This window comes from Gorilla gorilla, chromosome X (genome assembly GCF_029281585.2).
Source record: "Gorilla gorilla gorilla isolate KB3781 chromosome X, NHGRI_mGorGor1-v2.1_pri, whole genome shotgun sequence".
Taxonomy (NCBI): domain Eukaryota; kingdom Metazoa; phylum Chordata; class Mammalia; order Primates; family Hominidae; genus Gorilla; species Gorilla gorilla.
Genome location: NC_073247.2, coordinates 147,182,679 through 147,191,536, shown reverse-complemented (window position 1 = coordinate 147,191,536; position 8,858 = coordinate 147,182,679). Strand labels below are relative to the sequence as shown.

The 8,858-nt window shown below is 44.6% G+C and overlaps 1 pseudogene across 1 annotated transcript; it reads right to left on the bottom strand.

Moving 5' to 3' along the window:
- Positions 1–7,182: 7,182 nt before the first annotated feature.
- LOC101141544 (embryonic testis differentiation protein homolog B-like) lies at positions 7,183–7,490 on the bottom strand (annotated as a pseudogene). The gene has a single exon (XR_008675478.1). The product of XR_008675478.1 is annotated as an embryonic testis differentiation protein homolog B-like (transcript).
- Positions 7,491–8,858: the final 1,368 nt, after the last annotated feature.

Sequence of the window (8,858 nt, the reverse complement as noted above, 5' to 3'; positions counted from 1 at the left end):
TACCATAATGAAGTAAGTGGCATTCTGTGAGTCCACATATGGTGATGCTGGTATAAGCATTATGGATAGAGAAGATAATCCATACCCTGAATATGTGTCTATTATGATGAGGACAAATATCTGCCTCCTTGCCATAATATGGATGTTTGTGTCCCATTCCCCCCACCAAATTCGTATGTTCAAATCTTAATCCCCAAGGTAATAATATTAAGAGGTGAAGTTTTTTGGGAGGTGATTAAGTCATGAGGGTAGAGCCCTAATGAATGGGAATAGTGTCCATATAAAAGAGACACAAGAAAGCCCCCTTGCTCCCTTCACCATGTGAGGACTCAGTGAGAAGGTACCATGTTTGAACCAGGAAGCAGGCTCTCACCAGACACTGAATCTGCCAGCATCTTATTCTTGTTCTTCCCAGCCTCCAGAACTATGAGAAATATTTTTTGTTCTATATAAGCTACCTTGTTTATTGTATTTTGTTATAGCAGCCTCAATGGACTGTGACAAACATCCACAATGGAAGAGGTCCAATGTAACTGTCCTGCCACCAAGTTGCTGGCAGGTTTACCCAGGGAACATTGCCATATCTGGAGCATAGTGTTGTTCTTTGCTATTTGTCAGGTTAGGACCTCACTAGTAATGGTAGCCAGATCAGCCTTCATTATGGAAAGTCCATGTTTCTGTGTCCATAAGACCATTGGGCAAGAGGTGGGACAGATGGACAATTAGATTGATTGCCATGCACAGAAAATGTCACCATTGAAAAGTAGTAGTCTTACTTAGAGTACTGGGATTATGGGATAACAGAGCACACTCCAGTGTAGTATATGGTGCCTACAAAATCCAAAACTTGCCCACCAATCACTGAGCTTCTTTTTTCCAATGATGTAACAGGCACAGACAACACATACAGTGAAGCATAGATGGGTATATCCATCCTGCTACAGTACATTGACATACAAGAGAAGAGCTGAAATGTAGGATATAGAACTATACACACCAACGTAGGTAAATTTCACAATTATAATAGTTGAGTGGGAAAAAAGGTAGCATAAAAGTATGTACCAAATAGTAAGAAAAACATGTCAAGCTGTGTGTGTATGTGTGTGTGCGTGTGTGTACATATATTGGATACACACACACATAGATAGCAAAGGTATCCAAAAGGCAGCAGGATGTTGAAGTGGAACTCTATTTAGTCTCAGACTTAGCTAATGCTTCCAAAATTGGTACTAAGTGCTTCACATCTTGCAAGGAGTTGCCTATCAGTGGAGGACTGGTAAAGAAGGCGATCGCAAACAATCATGTAAGCTCTGACCACTCACCCATGTGTGAGTATGTACTCACATTAGAGAATCTGGGTGACTTGGAGAGCAGAGAGGCCCACTTAACAGAGGTTGAATAGTGTCCTCAGCTTACAGGAAGAAAATGCTCTTCACCTCAAACTTCCTGGAGTGATGGCACTTCACAGGGGCCACAAGAAGGGCTTGAATCAGCTTCTCAAAAGATAGAATCAGAAAGAAACTTAAAAAGGAATTAGGATAGCAGAAAGAGAGGAGAGGAGAGAAAGGGGAGAGAGGAAGAGAAGGGAAGAGAGAGAGAGAAATAGTATTTGGTTTGGTCTGGAGTATTCTAAAGGAAGTTTTCTCAAGAGATCTGTGTGGAGGCCTTATGTCAGGGAACTGTAGGGACTTGAGACCTAGTGATTTAGTCCCTGAACAGCCATTAATGCACTCACTGAAAAAAACAAAATCAGATTTAAACAGCTGCTAAACTCCATCCAGATAAGGGAGATGTTTACTGACCTGAAACTCTTGCCTTTCCCCCTGTTCAACAGACCCTAGTGGACCAGTATTTGCAAAAGGGGAGGGGTGCAGATGATGTCTGAGTACAAGTGGAAGGGTCACCGCCCTTTCCCACTGCAGGCTGCAGCCTGGACCCAGCCTGAGCTGGGGGAAGCAAGAAGCTTTGATATGGGAAGATTAGAGTTGTGATGATTATCTTGGACAGGGTGTACAAATTACTGAACACTGACCAAGTGGAATACTAAGGTCACAAAAGACATGTTCTTATCTAGCAGTGATAAAAAAATGTGTAGGGCTAACTCTAGGATTGATAATAGGGAGCAGAGATGAAAGAACCCAGCAGAATGGACGTGGCTTGGACATTGGGAGGGGTTATGGGGCAAAATAATTTGAATTTGGCCTCTACTTATTTTACACAACAGCCATACAGACATGAGAATGATAAATCCAAAATTCAGAATCGAGCTTACGTGAGGGACAAATGAAGTCCTTTAGTTTAAATTTGCATTTTCTTTGCTGGGAGGTGAGTAAACAGGCAGTTCCTCTACTGTTACCTATACATTTCTGTATTGCTGATCTACTTCTCCACACCGTGGTTTTTCCAAAATATCACTTTTGTCCAATAACTCTTTTTATGGCAACTGAAGATGGTACATGAGCTCAGGCCCGTGTAATCTACCAGTCTTACCATCACCCAGAAGCATCTGGCCTTATACAGTGCTGGAATGGCCTGTTGAAAAGTCAATTGTAGCATTATGTAGGAAGCAGAAACTTGCAAGGTTGGAGGGCTGTCCTACAGGATATGGCTCTAGTTCTGGACCTGTAAGCAACCTATAGTGCCATTCTCCATTGCCAGGATGGGACAGAGAATGACTCTCCCCACTCTTATGCCCCCCAAAAATGATTCACAGATTTTCCCCCTTCCTTTTCTCCAAAAATAGGACTTGGATAGTTTAGAGGCTAAAATATTTGAGCTAAGATGCCTCTTCCTTGGAAAATATCCACAGTTCCATTATCTTGGAAACTGACATTGACTCCTTGTTCCCTGTCCATTTTCAAGTCTTTGGATAACAAAAGTTGGGGTTGAGAAGGGGTCACTGTCCTGAATGGGTGAGTGATCCAGATGACCAAGGGGAGTTTGGATTGCTGCTTCCTAATGTGAGAAAGATGACGAGTTCTGTACCTGAGGGGATTCACTGGGGCACCACCTAGCACTTCCGTGTCGAGCTCTAATGTTCCACGGAAAATTGATGCAATTCCATAATGGTATCACTTCCAAAAATTCATATCTTTCAGCAACAAATTCCTAGGTTATTCCACCAGGTACACATCCACCAACATTTCCAGGTGCTGACAGAGTATAAGAAATTAGTTTCATAGGGAGATGAGATGACTTTTCCTTCACCCATTCCATGAGAATGTGTAGGAAACTTTCTTGTAACCACTAAAGTTACAATTTAGGATCCGTGTGGTATTATAATCAAATCGACCTCATACCGTGTGTTATGCAAGGGTATTTTTTCCTCTGATCAAAGCAACAGTGGGTGCTGGCTGTGGAAAAAAAATGGTGAATTGGTTAGATTATTCTCAGTTTGTTCAACCAGATATATGCTTCTCTACAAGGCTCTGTGTTCCAGAAGGCTGATACCATGGACCACATCACTTTGGCTTCCTTGCTCTCTGGTTAGTAGATGATTTGAGCAATGAGAGGCAGCAACCAGAAATGAAAGATTAGAAGAAGAGTGTCTCCTGACACCATGTGCGCACTCTCCACTCAGCCTCTAATCCCTGGCAAACAGCTGCGTCCAGATTTCCCCAGAGGAGGCTACTTATGGCCTCCACTAAGATTTCCTGAGAAAAATCTCTTTAGGAGAATCTGGCCAAATCTCATCCCTCTCCTGCAGCCATTCCCCTTGTAAAATTTATTTGTGAGTCTGACTTCTGGGGACACAAGTCAAGCCCAATAAGGATATGCTGAGTAGCCACAGCCTTCCAGTAAATTTGAAGTGTAAGGGATTTTCCTCTTGAGAACTCAGCACACTATGCAACCCCTGTGAAGTGGGCTTCCTGGTCTCCAACCCACCCAGACTTCCAGTGTGAGTAGACACCCGCAGGTGGGTGAGTGGTCAGAGGTCACATGATTGTGATTGCCTTCTTTACCAGGCCTCCATTGTTAGGCAACTCCTTGCAAGATGGGAGTTAGTTGGTATCAACTGTTTTGGGGCACTAGTCAAGTCGGAAACTGGACAGAGTTTCACTTGAATGTGCTGCTGCTCTAGTTTGGATAACTTTACTGTCTATGTATATACCCAAGTACTGCTTGGCACAATTGAGTAACTATTTGGTACATAATTCTGTGCTACTTGTTTTCTCACTCAGTATGATAGTGAGATTTATCTGCATGTAACTCTGTATCCTAAATTCTGTCTCTTCTGTTGTGTGGCCATGGAGTGTAGGAGGTTGACTGTTATCAGCCTCTGCTCCTGTGGGTTTGGCTCCTTCTTGCCCTACCTGCTGCTTTCTCAGCCTCCATTCCCCACCTTTTCTCCACCTCACAGCCACTGTTCGATGCTGGACTGCAGGTAAATAGTCACCGACGCAGGAGTGTCCAGGCAGCGTTCCCCGCAAAAGTGCACCCAGGAGGCCCCTGTACCTGGCAACCTCTAACCCCTCCCCTCCATTCTACAGCCAGCTGCATCCTCTGAGGAGAGGCTGGTGGCTCCTTTTTGGCAATGCTGAATCAGAGCAGGGACAGAGAAGGCAACAGGGACAGAGGGGAGGGTGAAAAGGACATAGAGGGGTTAAATTTTCTACCCCATAAAAAATCTGAGCCAGGTGCGGTGGCTCACGCCTGTAATCACAGCACTTTGGGAGGCCGAGGTGAGCGGATTACAAGGTCAGGAGTTCAAGACCAGCCTGGCCAACGTAGTGAAACTCCGTCTCTAATAAAAATATGAAATAAATTAGCTGGGCGTGGTGGCAGGTGCCTGTAATCCCAGCTACTTGGGAGGCTGAGGCAGGAGAATCACTTGAACCCGGGAGGCGGAGATTGCAGTGAGCCGCGATTGTGCCATTGCACTCCAGTCTGGGCGACAGTGTGAGACTGAGTCTCAAAAAAAAAAAAATCTGGAGGAGACCTGACTAAGGGGCAAGAGAATACTAAGCCTAAGCCTTAGATGTAGGGGAGGGGACACAGGAGGGGCCTTGGGGAATGCTGGACAGGTTGTGAGAACACAGGGAATTGGAGAGGAGAGGAAGTGGGGACAGAAGGGCTGCTTACAGGCTTATTTTGCATCTTTAAAGGACGTTAAAGGACAAGAGAGATGCTTAGAATTTGTGATGGCTTTTGTAAAGTAAAAATAAAATCCTAAGCCCTCACCAACAAAATTGACCCTCCTTTGGCCAAGGGGACCCTAGAAGAACCTTAGAACTGAGTTCCTGGTCATGAGCAGATTGCAGGTCAGACAAGCCTCATTATACTCCCTCTCTTTTATGGTTTAGACACAACTCATCAGCATTAATGTTCAAATAGACATCATAATAAGGACAGAACAGACTTTTTGAGGCAATATGATACAAAATTATAAACAGTATTCAAGGATGTCAGGCAAGGGTTAAGCCATGCACCCTTACACTGAAAGAATAAAGTATATTCCCACTGCCACAAGCTTTTCTTTTTCTCTAGCAGTTAAACAAGCACTGACCTAGAGATAAGCAATATTGAAACAACTGCAACTCACTTGTTGCCAGATGCTGACTAACTGACCCTCACTTTCCTATACCATAGCCATAACTACAGCTTTCACTGGGCAATCGATTGATTGCAGTAACTATCTCCTAATAAGAAACCACCGACCATGGACTGGCTCTGGCTGGATTATAGAGATTGTGCACTTGTGTTCCTATGTGCCCTGAAAGATCTGTTGTCATATAGGGCCTAAATGTGATACAGTTAAATGTTATGCCTGCACCCCAAGGTGAACATGAGTGGTATGTTACAGGGATGTTTCTTGAAAACGAATGTGTGAGATCCTCCTTATGAATATTCGTAGCTCCTCCTGTAACTTGTAGAATTTGTATGTTCAGCCAACCCATTCAGCATAAAGCTCCTGCCCCAACCCTTCCTCCTTCCAAGTGCCGGTCCGTGGTCTTGGCCAGAGGCACACTTCCCAGCCTGTGGCATGGCTGCTGTGTAGGCTGCAACCCTTTCTAAGAAATAGAGTTTCTTAGACACTAAAGCATTTAGAAAACAGACCTATAGCCGGGCACGGTGGCTCACGCCTGTAATCCCAGCACTTTGGGAGGCCGAGGCGGGTGGATCACAAGGTCAGGAGTTTGAGACCAGCCTGGCCAAGATGGTGAAACCCCGTCTCTACTAAAAATAAAAAATTAGCCGGGCATGGTGGCAGGCGCCTGTAGTCCCAGCTACTCGGGAGGCTGAGGCAGGAGAATTCCTTGAACCCGGGAGGCGGAGGTTGCAGTGAGCCAAGATCGTGCCACTGCACTCTAGCCTGGGCAACAAAGCCAGACTCCATCTCAAAAAAAAAAAAAAAAAAAAGAAATACAGTTTCCTTGTCTCCTTTTATAAATTTAAACATTATTATTTTACATAAGTTAACACTTTTGTGGTTCACCTTATGTAAGTTTCATCTTACTCCTAACTTGGGCTTGCCAATATCCACCATGGCTCTGACCTTTTTGCTCTCCCTGTCCCCACTTCACCTTTAGCTCTCACTTCTTAGTGACCAATTGCCCATATAATTCCCATTTCAGGTTTTTTGGAGTGAGTATCTGACTTGCTCAGCACATTCCTTGGGGACAGAGCTTTTTGAATGGGAGCCATCTCACATGTCTTGTTGGACTATCGGGTGGCTTCCCTTCAGGAAAATTAACTCTCTTTGATTAGCTGTGGCCTGAAGGTTTGTTTGACATGCCAAAAAAAAAAAAAAAAAGCCACCAGGACATTCTACTTTCCTGGGGACAATGAGCAGGGCAATTGCCTCTAGTAGGCTCTGTGGACATGATATCTGCAATGTTAAAGCATACCCCACACTCCCAACCCAGCTGTTGGTCTGCTCTTAAACAATGTCTTTTCACTAGGACAAGCATTAGGTTTTAGAGGGGAACACCAGGGCTGTCTCTCCAAAATGGCTAGGGAGAAGAGTCTTTGCTCTTTGAATGCCAAGTACTACATCACTACTTCGCAGTGTTTTTCAGATTGATGGGGGAGATCTGGTGTGCAGCATGATCTCACTCTCTGCTCTGTGTCTGAGCACCCCTGCACTGTGTGTTAGGATGAACAAAAGCCCCTTCCAGTGTAACCCAAGTAAGCCCTGTCAGCAAACACATATCCAATCCAAAGGAGTGAAATGACAGACTGTTTTAATAGCTCAAACATGGGAGGAGTTCATTGTTCTAATTCTGATTAATGTCTCAAAATTCTGGGCAGGCCTCAGCACATAAGCCACATGACTTTTTGTCCAAGGCCATGTTCACCCTGGAGTTGCTTTATGACAGCATCCATAGCCACCTTGACAGGCCGATGTCACTTCTGTGCCTGCCCAGTTGTCTGTTGATTAAAAAGACCAGCACGTTTTGGGTGGGCTTCTTGCATTTGAAGGACTTGTCAGGCTTCTTGATGTTCAGTGCAAGCTTGTTGGGACTGGCTTTAGGGAGTTATTTATCCATGACGCAGCGGCTCCAAACAACCTCAGGAAGACAGCTCAACTAAGAAAGCCTGAAAAAGATGATGAATTCCAGGTAATCAAGTGGACCTGGGACCTCTTCTTCACTGCCACACACCCACACAGCCACATATCACGCACACGCACACACACACACACACACTCGGCTACTAGCAGTAGTCACAGGCGATTGCTTTGGGTCATCATCTGATTTGAAATGCCAACCATATCATTTATTCAATCTGTCTCACACATGGGGCTGTATAGGAGCCTGACGGGACCCGGAACATTAAGGATACACTGTTGCATCAACCCAATCTTCATCTGACACACACAGACTTGTTAGATTGCACTCAAAGCACTAGCTTAAACTCAAGTGTTAATGTAATTCTTATATCCACACTAATTGTAACTCAATTTTATGTTGCTCTTTTGCAGAGCTGCCTTCTTCTCACCTCTGTCTCCTTTGAATATCATTGGTGAAGCAGGTATGGCTCTTACTCCAACCCGCTGTGTAAGAAATAAACTGTACATTCTCAAGCGATACCTAGTTTCTGTTTCTGAGGCCCATCCTGCTGAGTTTCCATCTGGGGAACGTAATATCAGTGATTTAAAGATTGTACTCACCTCTGATACCTGACCCTGTCTCACCCTCAAAAATGCTGTGTGGTATTTTATTTGAATCTGGCACAATGCCAAGGCCAGGGGTGGATGCCAACTGTGTTCTCAATTTTGGGCTCCCAAGAGAGATTAAAGGACTTGCCCAAGGTTACAGAGAGGTGAGACTGGAACTGAGAAAGTCTGTATCTGAAGCCTTGTGCTCCTACCCACTCTTCTATAGTGTCTCTGTATCAGTTTGAACAAATGACTCTCCCATACCCTCCCCTGATTACCAAACAGGGTTGGGGTTTATCAGATAGGTTAGTTAGGTAATGGCACAAAAGGATGCTCTATGATCTTAGTATATCAGGATATTTTACCTGTCAGGCCACTCAGATTGCTTTTTAAGAAAGATCTGGACCAGAGGGTAAACAGTAAGAGGAAACATGCTTTGGCACTCTCTCTCTTTCCCTGAGTCCCAGGGCCTTATTGGTTCAGTACAAAGTGAAGTCATGGTTACTACGGTGACTCACAATTACCCTCAGAACCTAGTGCCAACAGTCTGCAAGATTCAAACACTGGCCACCATCCCTGGCTTCCTTCGGGTTCAGGACTCAATAGGGTGAGGGAATTTGCTGGGTGAGGAAGCAGGTATATCCTGTGGCTGGGCGCCATCTGTGTCTCTTTCCTGGATGAAACACTCAGCTATCCTGGCCTCAGAGCTTCTTCCTGGCTTGTGCAAAATTCCTTCATTAAAATTTCTTCTTTGTGT